This window comes from Garra rufa, chromosome 3 (assembly GCF_049309525.1).
Source record: "Garra rufa chromosome 3, GarRuf1.0, whole genome shotgun sequence".
NCBI classification, from domain to species: Eukaryota; Metazoa; Chordata; class Actinopteri; order Cypriniformes; family Cyprinidae; genus Garra; species Garra rufa.
Window position 1 is genome coordinate 65575892 of NC_133363.1, and position 7970 is coordinate 65583861.

A 7970-nucleotide genomic window follows, 5' to 3' on the forward strand; every position below is an offset into this window, starting at 1 on the left:
GTATATGTGCCATATCTCGCAGAATCTGTGAAAATGTGAATAATTTTAACAAAATAAAAGAGATCGTACAAAATGCATGTTATTTTGTAGTACTGTCCCGTTGGGGGACAGTTGGGGTCCCAACTCTAGCACCCTCTATTCTAATTATATTCTTAAAAAAAAACTATTTTCATATCTATTTTTAGCCCTCTAACACTATCTCGTTTTTTCTTTTTTTTATTCTATCTATTTTCTTTTTATTTATTCAGTGGTGTAAAGTATTTGAGTAAATGGACTTCGTTACTGTACTTAAGTATTTTTTTGGCTACTTTTTACTTGTACTGAGTATCAAAAATATAAGCAACTTTTACTCTCTACTCGACTACATTTTTAATGTAATATATGTACTCTTTACTCCACTACATTTGAACGTACACTTACCGTTACTCATTACATTGTGATTGTGCGCGACAAGTCGGCATCTTTTTCTGCTATGGGTAATTTCTTAAGCGGAAGAGGCGATATGGCCATCTGCAGGGTGCTGAAGGTACTGGATGTATTTACCTATGTGCTAAATGAGACTACTCCACATGAACGTGAACGGAATCTTTGTGCAGAATTAAAAATCCCCATGTGAGTAATGTATAATGTACAGTAATGATGCTATGCGTTTTCTTTTAAAGTTTCTTTCAGAGACTTTATGCCCTTTTCCATCAGCAAAAGTGAATATTTGTATGCCATCAAGGCATCGTGAATTGTCAGATGAAATAATGGATTTTACTTTTTTTTTTGTCCATTGTTGACTGAAAATACCTTCTTGAAGAACATTTGTTTACTTGTGCCTTTTTTGAACATTTGAGTTTGACTGAGACTGACTTGTTCTGCCATTTTGAAACATTAAGGTGTTCAATTTCATTTCTATATTAGGATATAAATAAATTCTCACAAATAAACGGTTTCTTGTTATACACATTTCTTTGTGTTCTTTGAGCCTACATTCAGTACGAGTAAAATACTTAAGTTCTTTTAAAATCGGATACTTTTAAGACTTTTACTCAAGTCTTATTGGAATTGGTGACTTATAACTTGTAACGGAGTAATTTTTACAGTAAGGTATCTGTACTTTTACTCAAGTATGGTTTTCGGGTACTCTTTACACCTCTGTATTTATTATATAATTTAAACAAACCTTGATATGTGTGCTACATTAGACTAAATGAGGCTTGTCATAGCACTTGCATGTTATTGCTCTTTTGTTGTTTTTGACTGCTTCCAATGTCCTTTTTTGTAAGTCGCTTTGGATAAAAGCGTCTGCTAAATGCCTAAATGTGACCCTGGACCACAAAACCAGTCATAAAGGTTATGAAAGGTTATGAAAGCTCAATAAATAAGCTTTCTATTGATGTATGGTTTGTTGGGATAGGACAATATTTGGCTGAGATACATCTTTTAAAGATCTGGAATCTGAGGGTGCAAAATAAAATCAAAATACTGAGAAAATCACCTTTAAAGTTGTCCAAATTAAGTTCTTAACAATGCATTTTACTAATCAAAAATTACATTTTGATATATTTATAGTAGGAATTTTGCAAAAAATCTTCATGGAACATGATCTTCACTTAATTTCCTAATGATTTTTGGCATAAAAGAAAAATCAATAATTTTGACCCATACAATGTATTTTTGGCTATTGCTACAAATATACCCCAGCGACTTAAGACTGGTTTTGTGCTCCAGGGTCACATATAGTCCACACGACTAAAAACAATAGCTGAAATTAATCAAATAACCTCCTTCAAAAGTTTGGGAACTGTTGATTCATAATACTGTATGTATGTTGTTGCTCAAATGATCTATGACTGTTTTGCTGTTGCTGTTGTTGTTTTGTGATTGTTCCAGCAGTGACTGTATGATTTCGAGATCCATCTTTTCACATTGAGGATAACTGAGGAGCTCAAACACGACTATTACAGAGGGTTCAAACACAATGCACTGGGAGCATGAATTTGAAGATCAAGGTAAATTGTCCTTAATTTGTCTTCTGGGAAACATGCAATATCTTCTGTTGCCTCTGAAGGGCAGTACTAAATAGGGGGAAAAAATTGGACATCTTTATCCTGTTCAAAAGTTTTCACCCCCCGGCTCTTAATTCATTGTGTTTCCTTCTGGAGCATCAATAAATGTTTGAACCTTTTTTTAATAGTTGTGTTTGAGTCCCTCTTGAGTGCAAAAGATGCTGGAAAACTGAAGAATCTGCAGGGCCTGGACGACTTTTCTGAAGAACAGCGCTCAACAGTGTTCAGAACAAATAAGGGACTCATGGACAACCATCACAAAAACATAAAAACATAGATCATCGAGGTAACCACACAGTGTTAAGAACGTCTTGGTTACGTATGTAACCCTCGTTCCCTGAAGGAGGGAACGGAGACGTCACGTCGGAGACCGACGAATTGGGATATCGCTTTAGAGATACCAATCCTCTTCGTGTGTAAACTAAACGAGCCAATGCACATTGGCATGCATGATTGCATCCAGCTGTCGCTGATCACAGCGTGAGCATAAATACACAGCAGGTGCAATGCATAGACAGGATTTCGCTGAGGAGCCGAGCTTGGGTCCGGCCGCACAGCGGTGGTACAGCAGCTGAGGCGACGGGACGTGACGTCTCCGTTCCCTCCTTCAGGGAACGAGGGTTACATACGTAACCAAGACGTTCCCTCTCAGTCGGTCTCTACGACGTCACGTCGGAGACCGACGAATTGGGATCCCTAGCAAAGCGCCGCAGCTGCTGCCCCCCTCCAGTGTCCTGAGCAAGCCACCTGGCCTCCAATTTTTGCTAAGGCCAAGGGCGGATCAGAAAAGACCAGTCACTGTATAACATAGCACTACCTACTTAGTGAAGCTGGAGCACTGGGAACGTGCGGAGCTCCCACCCATCCCGGAGGAGGTTCGGAGCAATACGCATATGGCTCAATTAGGACATATGGAAGAATGGAGGTGATTGAACCCTCGTGAAGATGGTAGAAGGTTACCGGGGAAACACGGCCTCTGTGGGTACCGTGGAAGACATATGGGATTCACTTAAGTCTCTCATGTATCCTAAGCCTTCTATCGGTTCTAAAGATTCATCGAGAGAGGCCTGGCGCCTAGACGCTCCGCTACGTCTGGAGCCGAGGAAGGAGGACTCGACAGGGTCTTCATGGACACTCTGGAGAAGATAGCAAGCCGACCTGAGCCAGTGCCTCTCAGTGCTTCTACCCGTTTGAGGTGAGAACACAGGAGGAGACTGGCTCTACACGAAGGCTATAAAACCTAGCGAACGTGTTAGGGGTCGCCCAACCCGCAGCTCTACAAATGTCAGATAGCGAGGCGCCACGAGCCAGCGCCCAGGAGGATGCAATACTCCTAGTAGAGTGAGCTCGCAACCTGAGCGGGCAGGGCACGCCCTGAGCTTGATAAGCCAAGGCGATGGCATCCACTATCCAGTGTGCCATCCTCTGCTTGGAGACGGCCTTCCCCTTCTGCCGTCCTCCGTGACAAATAAAGAGCTGATCTGAGGTCCTGAAGCTTTGCGTCCGGTCGACGTAGCATCTTAATGCTCGGACGGGACAAAGCAAAGCTAGGGCTGGGTCTGCCTCCTCCGGGGGCAGCGCTTGCAGGCTCACCACTTGGTCCCTGAAGGGAGTAGTGGGAACCTTGGGCACGTAGCCAGGCCGGGGCCTCAGGGTTACCTGGGAATCTGCCGGCCCGAACTGAAGGCACGAATCGTCGACCGAAAACGCCTGCAGGTCCCCTACCCTCTTGATGGAGGCCAATGCCAGCAGGAGCAGAGTCTTCATAGAGAGATACTTCAGCTCGACTGACTGTAAAGGCTCAAAGGGGACCCACTGTAGTGCTGTGAGCACCAGAGACAGGTCCCAAGAGGGTACGGAGGGGGGCCTAGGAGGATTTAACCTCCTGGCTCCCCTGAGAAACCTGACGACCAGGTCGTGCCTACCTATTGACCTTCCTTCAACGGGGTCATGGTTTGCAGAAATAGCGGCCACATAGACCTTAAGGGTGGAGGGTGACAGCCTACGCTCCAACCCTTGCTGCAAAAAGGTAAGCACGACTCCGACCGAGCATCTTCGGGGATCCTCATTTCTTGAGAAAGCCCATTCGACGAACAGGTTCCACTTCAAGGCGTAAGCATGTCTCGTGGATGCAGCTCTCGCCGAAGTGATGGTGTCTACCACTCCTTGGGGTAGATCACTCAGAACCTCCGCGTCCCGTCCAGGGACCAGACATGTAGTTTCCAGAGGTCTGGACGCGGGTGCCACAAGGTGCCCCGTCTCTGAGTCAGTAAATCCTTCCTCAGAGGAATCCGCCAGGGAGGGGCTGTCGCGAGGAGCATCAGTTCTGGGAACCAGGTCCGAGTAGGCCAGTAAGGCGCCACTAACAGGACCTGCTCCTCGTCCTCCCTGACCTTGCACAGTGTCTGTGCGAGAAGGCTCACTGGGGGAAACGCATACTTGCGAAGGCCCCGTGGCCAGCTGCATGCCAGGGAGTCCGTGCCGAGTGTACCCTCGGTCAGGGAGTAAAAGAGCTGGCAGTGGGACGTCTCTGGAGAAGCAAACAGGTCTACCTGAGCTTTCCCGAAACGTCTCCAGATCAGCTGGACCGACTGGGGATGGAGTCTCCACTCTCCGGGAAGCGCAGCTCGTGAGAGCTCGTCGGCTGCACGGTTGAGCAAACCCGGAATGTGAATGGCACGAAGCGACCTCAGATGCTTCTGACTCCAGAGGAGGAGAGAACGGGCGAGCTGCGACATGCGACGGGAGCGTAGACCACCTTGTCGGTTGATGTACGCAACGGTCGCAGTGTTGTCCGTACGGACCAGCACGTGTTTGCCTCGAAGGCGCCCTTTGAGACGGTTCAAGGCAAGGCGTACTGCCAGCAGCTCTAGGCAGTTGATATGCCAGTGTAGCTGGGGGCTCGTCCAAACCCCCGACACTGCCTGCCCGTTGTACGTGGCTCCCCAACCGGTGGTGGAGGCATCCGTGTGTACCACAGCGTGCCTGGAGACCTGTTCTAAGGGAACTCCTGCCCGAAGAAAAGCTAGGTCTGACCACGGGGTGAAGGTTAGGCGACAGGCCGAGGTTACTTTGACCCGGAGAGTGCCGCGCTGCCACGCTCTCCTCGGGACTCGGCCATGAAGCCAGTGCTGAAGTGGCCTCATATGGAGCAGGCCAAGCGGTAAGACTGCCGTAGCTGCTGCCATATGCCCCAGGAGCCTCTGAAACTGTTTCAGTGGGACCACTTCTCTGCTCTTGAACGTATTCAAGCAGTTCAGCACCGACTGAGCCCGCTCTTGCGTGAGGCGAGCTGTTTGGCTGACCGAGTCCAGTTCCACACCAAGAAAAGAGATCCTCTGCACGGGGGAGAGTTTGCTCTTTTCCCAGTTGACCCGAAGGCCCAAGCGGGCGAGGTGTGCCAACACCAGGTCCCTGTGTTCGCATAACTGCTCTCGAGAGTGTGCTAGTATCAGCCAGTCGTCGAGGTAGTTGAGGATACGAACGCCCTGTTCCTTGAGGGGAACAAGGGCCGCCTCCGCGACTTTCGTGAAGACACGGGGGGAGAGGGACAGCCCGAAGGGCAGGACCTTGTACTGATATGCTCTGCCTTCGAACGCGAACCGCAGAAATGGTCTGTGGCGCGGAAGGATCGAAACATGAAAGTACGCGTCCTTCAGGTCGATCGCTGCGAACCAATCCTGGGGACGAACACATCTGAGGATGTGTTTTTGTGTGAGCATTCTGAAAGGTAGCTTGTGAAGAGCTCGATTCAAGATGCGCAGGTCCAGGATCGGTCGTAAACCGCCGCTTTTCTTGGGTACTATGAAGTAGGGGCTGTAAAACCCTGTCTTCATATCGGCTAGAGGGACCGGCTCTATTGCTTTCTTCGCCAGCAAGGTAGCAATCTCTGCCCGTAGGACAGGGGCATCTGCTACTTTCACTGTAGTGAAGTGGATGCCCCTGAACCGAGGCGGACGCCGGGCGAACTGAATCGCGTAGCCGAGCCTGATGGTCCGGAGGAGCCAGCAAGACGGGCTGGGAAGCCTTCTCCAGGCCCCCAGCCAACGTACAAGAGGGACCAGCGGGACCACTGACGTACCTGCGGGGGGGCAGCGAGGTGGAACGCAGGGACCCCGCTCGGGCGTCTCTATGCCGGTCCGAAGCGGGGTCAGAGTGTCTGTGTGTGGTGTGTGCAAGACATTTACCTGCGTTCTGGCAGCTGGTGCGTGAGTAGTCCGTCTTACCGCACTCTCCAACCGCCCAGCGCCATTTGCTGGCGGGAGGGGAGAGGGGGTGAAGCCCGGGGCTAACCCGTGCAACACCCGCTGTCCCCTCTGGGGACCCAGAGATAGTAGAAACTGCTCTTTTATTGAAAATTTGGGTGTCACCGGCCGTGAGGCCGATGACGGGTTTCTTAAAAGAAACTTTTTTAAGGGAAACAAAAGATTCTCCGCCCGGCCCTCCTCCGGGGGAGGGAGTGGTGCGATCACCATCTCCCGAAGAGCAGCTTCCTCCATCTCTGGGTCGCCCGTCTCAGGGACGCTTGTTCTTGCGTTTCCCACTGGTCTTGGTGGGAGCCTGGACGGGCGGGGCGGCCGCCCTGGGACCGGCTCCACGGCGCCGCCGTGAAGGCTGCTGCGCAGGCTGCTGTGGAGCGGGGGCGGAGGCAGGGGGCCGCCCTCGGCGACGAGCAGACCGAGGTGCCGCCGGCGGCTGGGTGGAGGCAGCAGCGGGAGCACGCCGGGGCAAGATATGACTGATGGCCTCAGTCTGCTTCTGGGCGGCCGAAAACTGCTGGGCGAAGTTTTCGACCGCGTCGCCGAAGAGGCCGGTCTGGGACACGGGGGCATTCAGGAACCTGACCTTGTCTGCTTCCCTCATGTCGGCCAGACACAGCCAGAGATGGCGTTCCTGGACCACCATCGTGGACATCGCACGACCCAGAGACCGCGCCGTAACCTTCGTCGCTCGTAGCGCGAGGTCCGTAGCGATACGGAGTTCACGTAGAACTTCCGGGTCGTGACCACCCTCGTACAGGTCCTTCAGTGCCTGGGCCTGATGGACCTGTAACAACGCCATAGCGTGTAGGGCGGAGCCAGCAGCGCCACAAGCCGTGTAGGCACTGCCGATCAGAGCCGACGAGTGCCTACAGGCCCGGGAGGGGAGCAACGGGTTGCCCCGCCAAGTGGAAGCGGCGCCGGGACACAATTGCATCGCCACCGCACGCTCCACCGGCGGGACAGCCGCGTACCCCCGCGCTGGTCCGCCATCAAGGGTGGTGAGGGAGGACGTGCCACTGGAGCGGTTTCTGGCAGTAAAAGGTGCCGTCCACGTCCCAGTAAGCTCATCATGCACCTCCGGGAAGAAGGGCACTGGGGTGGGACGCTGAGAACCAGCGCGGGCCACCCCAAGATACCAGTCATCCAGCCGAGAGGGGTCGGGACGTGATGGAGGGTTCCATTCAAGCCCTACCCTCTCGGCGGCCCGGGAAAGCATAGCCATCATCTCGGGGTCGGTATCCGGCACCGCTGACCGCCCAGTGGACGGCAGCGATCCGGAATCGTCCTCCCCCGAGAAGTCTGGCTCACCCCCCGATGCAGCGATTGACATCCGGTCGTCAGGGGGAGCCCCAAAAGTAATGAGCGGTGCCTCACGAGGAAGACCCGAACACTCTTCTGGGAGCTCCAGATGGAACGGGCTGTCGGTGGAAGGAGGAACCCCCAGCGGATCATCCGCCGGGAAATTCCCCACCGTCACCGTCAGACCAGTCAGCCCTCTGCCAGAGGTAGAGTCCCCCCGGCGTTTGCCGGGGGGAACGGTAGATCTGGGCAGAGGAACTGGCACCCCGCCCCTTTGCAGGAAGCGGAGTCTGGTCCGCAGCTCCGTGATGGACATGCCGCCGCAATGACGGCATGACTCATCCACAAACGCCGC